This window comes from Pteropus medius, unplaced genomic scaffold (genome assembly GCF_902729225.1).
Source record: "Pteropus medius unplaced genomic scaffold, Ma_sr-lr_union100, whole genome shotgun sequence".
NCBI classification, from domain to species: domain Eukaryota; kingdom Metazoa; phylum Chordata; class Mammalia; order Chiroptera; family Pteropodidae; genus Pteropus; species Pteropus medius.
In genome coordinates, this window is record NW_024340849.1 from 34664608 (window position 1) to 34675373 (window position 10766).

Sequence of the window (10766 nt, forward strand, 5' to 3'; positions counted from 1 at the left end):
AAAGTTTATGTACTTATTTTCATAAAGGTGCCACTGTGTGAAATCCATTTGAAACGTCTTGTGGATCAATTGCAATCATTTGTAATCATGCCTCATTTTTAGCTCAGAATTCTACTAACCAGATTCATTATCCATTTTATTCACTATACTGAACTCCACATAACTTTCTTTTCAAAAATTGAATCCATTGTCCCAGGATTAGGATTCTTTACTGAGGATTTTCCTGAAGTGTTGTAAGCTCTGAGAGCAATTACAAAAGAAGAACTCTGGAAGTGTTTTGGTCAAGGGTCAGCATCGGCAGTCACTGTGATCTCCAAAGGTGACTGCTTTGATGTGGTCTGTACTCATACAGACATGTAAAATTTGGTAAGCTTGAAATAAATCAGCTACTTTTCTTATCAGACGCTTTTATTAGATTATGGCTAAGAACATGGAATAATGACTTAAGCAATGAAGATAATGTTAAGCAAATTTATTACTAATTGCACCATTCTTGTGGAGGAATTTTTTTTTTAGTTTGAGTTTGGTTTATTGCAAAATTTTTCATGTAGATATTTGCTTTTGGAAACTATGCCCTTAAAGAAGAAAATCACACATCACACTTCGGAATTTCAGACTTGCAGTCATTCAAACACACTTGTGGAATTAAATACATATTTTCCTACAGCAATTAGATGAAGTTCCCCAAAGAGTGATTTTAATCAGTGATGAAAGTATAACCAATTATTTTGATCAATAAAATCATTAATAGACATTTTCTAAGGACTTCCACAGACCACATGCCATTATAGTGCTTATGGCACATTTAACGTATTTAGGTCTGTGCAAATTACTTACATCGTATGCATCTTATTCAAGCAAAATTGTTAGTTCTTTGAGGGTAGAGCATTAACTATGATAACGCTAAACATGAAGAAAAGAGTCTGATATTTTAAATGTATTTGGTCATGATAAGCAAAACTACAAGTCAATAATCAATGCAAGTAATAAAAATAAAATAAAAATATTTTTCTCCATTATTACTATTCCCTTCATTTAAAAAAATATGTATATGTATAACATTTTTAGCTTTTCTACAGCTCCTTGTTATTTGATATAAAGAAATTTTACTGATAAAAAGACTTACCCCTGGCAAATTTAACTAGATCAATATTTGCATGATTTAATTTTATCTTAATTGGGTATCCTGAGACTCATTGCATGGGGATTTTTCTCAATATGTGCCAATAAGTACTTTCTTGCATTTACTCTTCTTAAAATTATATCCAAAGGCAAATATTCCAACTGTTCTCCTTTCTCCATTGATACTGCTCTCAGAACTAAACTGCATTATTGCCAAGATTTTAAAATCCTCAAATGCAAGCCAGTTCACATTAGGGATTTATAGATGGAGGAGTAAGCAAACATAACACTTTAAATGTTTACCTCAAAAGGACTTTTCAGGAGTATTCTGATTTAATGCAATGCAGCTTTAAGTTGCTATAAAAAGCCTGTTTCTAATGTAAACTGTATTTCTGCTAGAATCTTGGTCTCACATATTTATTAAATATATTGTATAAATTTAAAAGAACTATCAAATATATGAAAGGTATAATCATCTAACAATGAACATTCATGTATTCATGCCTATTCAAAGAACAATAATATTAAAATTACTGTGAAGTTGCCAGTGATCCTCCCCCATTGATTTTCTGTCACCTTCAAATGTTACTATTAACCTATATTTTATACTTATCATTCCCTCATGATTTTTGATAGTGTTACCAAAATTGTTGTGACCCTAAATGTATTGTTTTATAAAAATTTAATTTAGAAATGATTTTAGACTTACTGAAATGTTTCGAAACTACTAGAGTTCCTATAGTGTTACCACCTTGTATCGTTCAATTACCAAAATCAGGAAATTAACATTGGAAAATATTATTAACTACAGACCTTTTCAAATCTTGCCATTTTTTTCCACTAGTGCTCATTCTCTGTTTCAGGTTTCAATTCCAAATCTTACTCTGCATTTTGTGTTGTTGTAGTTTGCATCCCATTATGAATTAATTTGAATATTTTTCCATATGTTTCAAGACTGTTTCATTTTGTGTGTGTGTGTGTATGTCAATTGTTTATTTAAATCTTATTCAGAATTTTCTGTGAGGAGCTTGATCCTCCGTCCTTCAATTTTTAAGAGTCTTTTATATTATAAATTTAGCCCTTTGTATAGTATATGTTACCAATATTTTCTCTTAGTTTTTCAACTGTCTATTGACCTTATTTTTGATATTTTGTGTCACATGAAATTTCCATTTTTATATGGTCAAATATATCAATCTTTTACTGACTCTGTATTTTGAGTAATAATTAGAAAACTTTCTTCCACCCTGAAGTTAAAGAGTAATTTATCCATGTTTTATTCTCGTACTAGTGTGGTTTAATTTTTTTACATTTAAATCCCTAAACCATTTGGAATTTATTTTAGAATATAGTGTGAGATATAAATGTACTTGTATCTTTCTCCATGTGGCTAAACAGTTATCTTGGCACCATTTATTATAGTCAGTCTTGTCCCAGTGATTTGAGGTGACAACTTTAGCATACGCTAAATTTGTAATGTACTTGAATCTATTTAAGGGCTATATATTTTATTCACTGGTCTATCTATTCATGCACTAGTATCATAATGATTTCATTATAAAATATTTACCACAGAGCACAGTGGTACAGTGGAAGTTTGCATATTAATAGAACCTTTATAACATGTTTCAATATCTAATAAAGATAGTCTTTCTCATAGTTTTTCTTTCTTGGTATTTTTCTGGCTACTTTTGCATATTTGTTTTTCCATTTGAACTTTAGCATCATATTAACTTTTACTGCTTTTTTGGTATATGTATAATTCAGTTATTTATCACTTTTCCATGGTATTCCATTAGAGAGTATATCATAACACCCATTCTACTGTTGGTAGGCATTTGGATTAATTTTACCATATTGTTACCACAGTGTCTACTGTTTTGAACAATCTAGACTATGCCTTTTATTGCACAAATGCCAGATTTCCTTTAAAATATATACCAACTTCATTTCCAAAGAAGCTATTTCAGTTAATATTTCCAGCAGTTTTTAAGAATGCTTGTTAATTATATAGAGCTTTCTAGTTATTTTTTTTTATTGTGGCAAAGCACACCTGACATAAAATTTACCACCTTAACTATTTTTAAATGTATAGTTGTGGTATTAATATATATTCCTAATGTTGTGCAACCATCATTACCATCCACATCCAGAACTCTTTTCATTTTATAAAAATGAAACTTTATATCAATTAAAAAACAACTCCTCATTCTCCTCTCCCTCTACCCCTGGCAACCACCATTTTATTTTCTGTCTATAATTTTGACTACATTAAGTACCTAGTATAAAGGGAATCTATAGTATTGCAATTTTGTGATTGGCTCATTTCATGTAGCATAATGTCCTCAAAGTTCATCTGTTAATAATGTTGTTCTAAACATGGTATAATAATATCTATTCGAGACCCTGATTTTAATTCTTTTGGGTATATATATAGAAGTGGAATAGCTGAATTACATGGTAGTTCTACTTTTAATTTTTTGAGAAACTACCACAATATTTTTCACAGCAACTGTACCATTTTACATACCAACAAGCAGTGCACGAGGGGTCTCATCACTCTATATCCTCACCAACATTTATTATTTTCTGTTTGTTTGTTTGTCTGTTTGTTTTTTATAACAGCCATCCTAACAGGAGTAAGGTGGTATGTAGTAGTTTTTATTTGCATTTTCATAATGATAGTGATGTTGAGCATCTTTTCATGTACTTACTGGCCACTTGGATAACTTCTTTGGACAAAGTCTATTCAAGGTCTATGTCCAATTTTAAATTCAGTTGTTTGTTTTTGGTTTTTGAGTTTTAGGAGTTCTTTATATATCCCGAATATTAATTCATTACCAGATAAATTATTTGCAAATATTTTCTCCTCTTCCATGGGTGGCCTTTTTACCCTGTTGATTACTTTGATGCACAAAATTTTTAACTTTCATAAAATCCTATTTGTCTATTTTTCTTTTGTTGCCTATGCCTTAATATCATTTCCAAGAAATTATGGCCAAGTCTGGTGTCATGGAGTTTTTGCCCTATGCTTTTGTAAAAGAGTTTTATAGTTTTAGCTCTTATCTTTGATTTATTTGAGTTAATTATTGTATATGGTGTTAGGTAAGATTCCAACTTCATTTCTTTCCATGTGGATATCCAGTTTTCATAGCACATTTATTGAAAAGGCTGTCTTTGTCACCATTGAATGGTCTTTGCAATAATTATTTGATCATATACGTGAGGGTTTATTTCTAGGGTCTTTGTTCTATTCCATTAGCCTATATGTCTGCTTTTATGCAAGTTTCATATTGTTTAACAAATGAGTTTAGTAAAGTTGAGTAAGGGGATAAAAAAGCAAGTTACAAACTTGGAGACAATGTTTATAAATCACATATTCAACAAAGAACTTGTATTCAGAATATATAAAAAAAAAAACTATTAAACTCAACAATAAGAAAACAAACAATTCAATTAAAAGAGAGAAAAGAACTTAAAAAGATAGTTCACCAAAAAGGATAATAGGCTGGGAAAAGTTGTTCAACATCATTAGTCATTATGGAAATGCAAATTAAAGCTACAATGAGATACCATTATATATCTTTTATAATAGCTAAAATAAACAGTACTGACAATACCAAAATTGACAAGGATACAGACCAATGGAGCTCTCACACATTACAGGCAGGAATGAAAAATGGAACAGATACTATGCAAAATGATTTGGCAGTTTATTATAATGTTAAATATATACTTACCTTATCTTTCAATCCCACTACTGAATATTGAAGAGAAATGAAGTTATGTTCATACAAATGTATGAACATAAGAGAAATGAAGTTATGTTCATACAAATGTATAACAGCTCTATTGATAATTTGCCCCGACCTGGAATTAACCTAAATGTCCTTCACTGGATGAGTGAGTAAAGAAACTGTGCTATATTCATACAATGAAATGCCAGTCAGAAAAGGAGCTCACAGTGTATACACGCAACCACTTGTGATGTTTGGCAAGTCTGAAATTTGTAAGGCAGGCCAGCGGGCTAGAAATTCAAGTAAGAGTCAATGTTGTATTCTTGAGTCCTGCAGTAATCTGGAGACAGAATTTCTTCTCCCTTAGCATACTTCAGTTATTTTTCTTAAGGCCTTCCACTGATTGAATAAGCCTCACCCACACTGTTGATGGCAAGCTGTTTTACGTAGTCTACTGATTTAGATGTTAATCACATCTAAAAATACCTTTGCAGAAATATTTACAGGTGTTTGAATAAACGACTGGGTACCATGGCCTAGCCAAATAGACATGTAAAATTGAACATCACACTGAACATGAAGTATCATGAAGTGAGAAACTCCTGCGGCCACAGTCTTAGAGGGTGCACCATACTTTTGTGAGCCTTCCCTCAATGAACACCACCAGATTTGAGAAATATCACCTCATGTTTCTGACAAGAGAAGGAGAACAGTAATTGCTGTAAACTAAATTGCCTCCAATTCATATATTTTAGCCCTATTCCCCAATGTTACAGTATTTGGAGATGGAGACTTTGGAAGGCAATTATAAATGAGGTCAAGATGGTAAGGACCCTATGATTGGATTAGTTCCCTTAAAAAAGACACCAGAGAGCTTGTTTCCTCCCTCTCTCTCTGTGCCATGTGAGGACAATAAGAAGGCAGTCAATTGCAAGTCAGGAAGAGGGTTCCCCCTAGGGAACTAAATCTGCTGGCACCTTGATCTTGGATTACCCAGCCTCTGAAACTCTAAGATATAATGTCCGGTTTAGCTACCCAGTCTATGATATTTTGTTATAGCAGCCTGAGCTGACTAATACAGTAATCATTGTGAGTAATACTCAGAACCTTCTCCATAAGAAAGTCTTATGATCCAGAAGAGGAGATTCTTCACCCAGCTGGAAAAAGCTCATCCTCCTCCTCCAGCCCCCTCTAGCCTTCCTTCTTACCCAAGAGGAAAAAATATAGTCAACAGAGGTCAAGGTTTCAATGGACTATATTGTAAATATTGTGGCTGCAAAATGGAGTAGAAGATGGGAAAGGAAAGTTATAAGACTGAAGAAACACTTGTGAAGGTCATAGCACCAAGAAGGCTCACTACAAGGCTGATTTAATCATGAGATACAGAATGCTTTCCTTCCCTCGCTCCAATATAACAGTGGATGACAATCAAAAGGCTGTAAGATATGGACTCTTTAAGAAGGAGTGCTTAGGGAAGTCCAAAGTCAAGAGGTTGAGACACTAAAACAAGGCCTCTACAAAAATTCGAAAGTTCTGACATCTATAGCTATAACAAACATTAGACATAGCCTATATCATAGTCAGGTTACCATAAATCTGCATACTAAAGGCCTATTTATTTCAGCTCCTATTTCCTAATGTAACATGCCCTATTTTCAACAAAAATGACAAGCCATGCCAAAAGGCAAAAACAAGAGTCTGAAGAGACAAAGAAAACAGAATCAGACTGAAATATGACGTGGATGTTATAATTGCCAGACAAGGAATTTAAAATAATCATTTTCAACATGTTTAAGTCTGTAATGGAAAAATCAGACAGTGTGCAAGAACAATTAGGTAATGGAGGAGATGGAAACTTTAAAGAAGAGTCAAAAGGGAATTCTATGAATCAATATAGGAACAGAAATGAAGAATGCCTTCCATGGGCTCATCAGTAAACTTGACACAGCCAAGGAAAGAACCAGTGAGCTTTAAGGGAAGTCAATAGAAACTTTCTAAACTAAATGCAAAGAGAACAAAAAGCAAACAAAAAAAGCAAAACCAGACCAGAACATGCAAGTCTGTGGGCAATTGCAAAAGGAATGCCATACACATAATTGGAATACCAGAAGAAGAAAGAGAGTGGAGTAGAAGTAATAATGGCCAAGAACATTTTAATATTAATGGCAAAGAGGAAACCACAAATCCAGGAGCCTCAGAGAACATCAAGCAGGATAAATACCAAATAAAACACACCTAGGCAGATTATATTCAACCTGCAGAAAGCCAAAGACAAAGAGAAAATATTGTGGTGATGGTTCCACAACTCTATTAATTTACTAGACACCACTGAATTGTCCAATTATAATGGGTGAATTTTATATGTAAATTATATCCCAATAAACCTTTTAAGAGACCAACTCAGTGACTCAGAGAGGTATTAAAAGCAAGTGTTGATGTCAACGCAGAAAACCAACACTTATCTATATCAGGGAATCGTTTCATACTTTTTCTACACAGTCAAGACTCTCAGGAGATGAATTAAGGAGAGGCACGGCTCCAGTGCTGCTCTGCAGTGAGTGGATTACTAAGCAGAAATCTTTGGCTTTGCTATTTTTTTTATACTTGGTGACTTCTTGACCTGGGTAAGACAATGTGAACAGTATCAGCATTTTATCTGCCCCTGTTCGATAGCTAAACTTTGAATCTTGGTGTGTTTCAACTATGCATTTTCCCTCATTTTAAATTTACTCATGCTTTAACATCTACCTGATATGTTTTCTAGCTTCAACTTTTAAAAAAGATAATGGTAAGCTATCATAGCACAGGGTTAGATGCAAAGTAAGCTCCAAATTCCCTGGGGACAAGAGTCTACCAGGCAGATATAGCTTCAACGAGACCTGTCTTGCTTTTTAAAACACATGAGAATTTTGTTTCTAAAAGGTATTTTCTCCTCTCTTCAAGGGGAAAAAAAAATAACGAACATAGCTTCCAGAGTGAAAGAGTTTCACTGACATTTTCCCTCTGACATAATACTTATCTGCTTCCCTCTGAAGGTTTCTCATTGGCTTTATCTGTCTTATGCTTTTAACAGTTTCTGATCTGATTATTATTATTTGTATAACTCTGAAGCCTTTTAATCTCTACAGTGGAGATCTATTATAAGGGCTTATTGCTAGGGAAGAACATAATTTTTGGAAAGACTTTTGTCCTTCAATAGTAATCAGCACACAAACGCATTCTGCTTCTTCCAAGACCCTTTAACTTTTGTTGCCATTAGGGATGTTTTCATAAGGTCTTAGGTTTTCTAATCTAGTAATTAGCTAAAACAATTTTATTAGGGGAAAGAGAAAGGCAGTGAGAGAGGATCGAATACTGGTGAGGAATGAGGAAATCCATTCCAAGTTTAACCTCTACTCTGTGTAACCCTGATTGGGCATAAGCCTCTCTGAAGCATGTGGGGGTTGACCTGATAAGATTCACATCCATGCAACACAGCAAGTTATGCAGGAAAGATTAAAATGATTTCATTGATTTACCCCATCCAGACAAAGCGGGCAAAGGGCAAAGAGATTTCTATGAAATTGGTTTGGTAAATTCCTCCTTAGGAGGCACTGAGCCATTATCCAAATAGCTGGTGCATAAGCTCATTTGCCCTTCTTTTAATAGCCTGTTCAGAATAGATCCAAGCTTTACTGCTATGATCACAGAGGGATGCGAAAAGATTTTTCTTCCTCATTTTAACAGAGTAGGAAGAAGAAATGGGATGAGCAGAGTCCTAGTTTCGATCAAGAAACTACACTTATCAAGAGAGAAGTTCCTACAAGGAGAAAAGGAGGAACTATAAACTTCAAAAAATTCAGTCTACGGCCATACCACCCTGAGCAAGCCCGATCCTGTCTGATCTAGGAAGCTAAGCAGGGTCAGGCCTGATTAGTGTTTGGATGGGAGACCACCTAGGAAGATCAGGTGCTGTAGGTTTAAAAAAAAAAAAGAAAGAAAGATTGTAAACTAACAAGTTCCTTGCAATCTGTGAGGTCAACCAAGGGTTGCCTCCCTCCTTAAAAAAAAGAAAAAAAAAAATTCAGTAGCGTTGATGTGTAAATAAATAAACTGTGTCTCCAGGCGGTAATTTGGTATCATTCACTTTTATTTCCCTCTTTAGAGCCTCTCTAGCCTCTATCTCTAACCAATGGTGTAGACCTTAAAACCTAAGATTAAAGACTCTGGAAATGTCCCTGGACCTATAAATGTGACCTCAAAATATTGGATTTTGTTCAGGAAGTATACTTCTAATGCATTTTTGTAAAGCAAATTGATTCATGACATAGTCATTAGATTTGCTTTCATGGGTTTTGGAATCAGAAATGTAATGTAGTAAATATCTTGGCATAGGGTAGATGCAAAACAAAACAAACAAACAAACAAACAAACAAACAAAACCAGTGTCTGCCCATGTTACAATTACAAATAGAACTGCATAGAACAATTTTATTTGGGTCATGGTTTTTAATAATTTCCAAGTGCAATTTATAACTGTGCTATTTGGGCAAGTTACATAGTCTTTTTTGAGATTAAGTTTCTTCACCTTGAAAGTGGGAATTATATTCCTAAATCTCTTGGTTATTCTATTAAATTACAAAATATATTTATATGTCAATCATGAAGCCTGACATATAAATTACAGTCTTCATTTTTATTTTCTGTATCTCCATTAATTACATTACAAACTGGAATTGCTTTTATAATCTACTTTAAAATTATTGCAAGATAAAGGAATGATAAATCATGAGAAAATATTGATTAAATCATTACAAGGCACAGTGAATATTAATAGATTACTTGCATACTTTGAATTCTAGTAAAGTTTGACTCTGGGGAAGTTCAGGAGTTCTGCCCAGATGAAGCTTCATGATTAACAAGGTAATACTTGGCCAGGTTATTTCACTGCTCTGTTTTTCAGAAAGATACAACAAAATAATGATACTAGTATTTCTAGTTCTCCCATAAGATTCGACCCTATCAACAAGCTTTGACTATTCAAGATGATGACATGTTACAACCTGGTATATAGTAAGTCCTCACTTAATGTCACTGATTGGTTATTAAAACTGCAACTTTAAGTGAAACAATGTATAACAAAACCAATTTTACCCTAAGCTAATTGATATAAAGAAAATTGAGTTCCTATAGCATATTTCAAGTCACGACAACATCACCAAAATTCTAAACAAAGGCCTCAAACACTTCTAATATCAAACATTGAAATAAATGTGAGCTATACATACATTTCAGAAAGATTAACAAAAACAAGTAAAATAATTTATTTCCAATCTGCTTATTTCAGTTCAGGATCATGTGTAGCCAGAACCTCTGCTGGCAGCTCAGAGCACAAGGAGGGAGGCAACCTTGGCCAGGACACGCTTCCATCACAGAGGGCACTCACACCACACCCACACTCACTCAGACTGGGACAAGGAAGACACACCAGTTCACCTAATGTGCACATCTTTGGGATGTGGGAGGAAACCAGAGCACCTGGAGAAGATCCTCGAAGACACGGGGAGAACGTGCAAACTCCACATAGACAGTGACCCTGCCGGGGAATTGGTCTTCTTTTTCTCATCAATGTTATAACATAACCGCATTGAATGAAATGATGATATTCAAGGACCTGCTGTAGTTTGTTCCCCAAATGGTCCAAAGTCAAAGACATAAATCCTTTAAACCTAAGAATAGATGAGTCTTTCAAAAGGGATAGCAGTACCTAGCAGGTCTGACTGTTTTGGGGAGGGCCCATGTAACATTTCTAGACCAATAAGATGTGCAAATGTTGTTAGAAAATGAGGATAGAGGACTAATTATGCAAGTTTTTAAGGACAGTAACAGAGAATTCTGTGTTCTTGGGTAGATACGTTCTTTTCTTTT

At 34.1% G+C, this 10766-nt stretch overlaps 1 pseudogene; it reads left to right on the forward strand.

Moving 5' to 3' along the window:
* The first annotated feature begins 8700 nt into the window (after window positions 1–8700).
* On the forward strand, window positions 8701–8819 carry LOC120590355 (uncharacterized; annotated as a pseudogene).
* Window positions 8820–10766: the final 1947 nt, after the last annotated feature.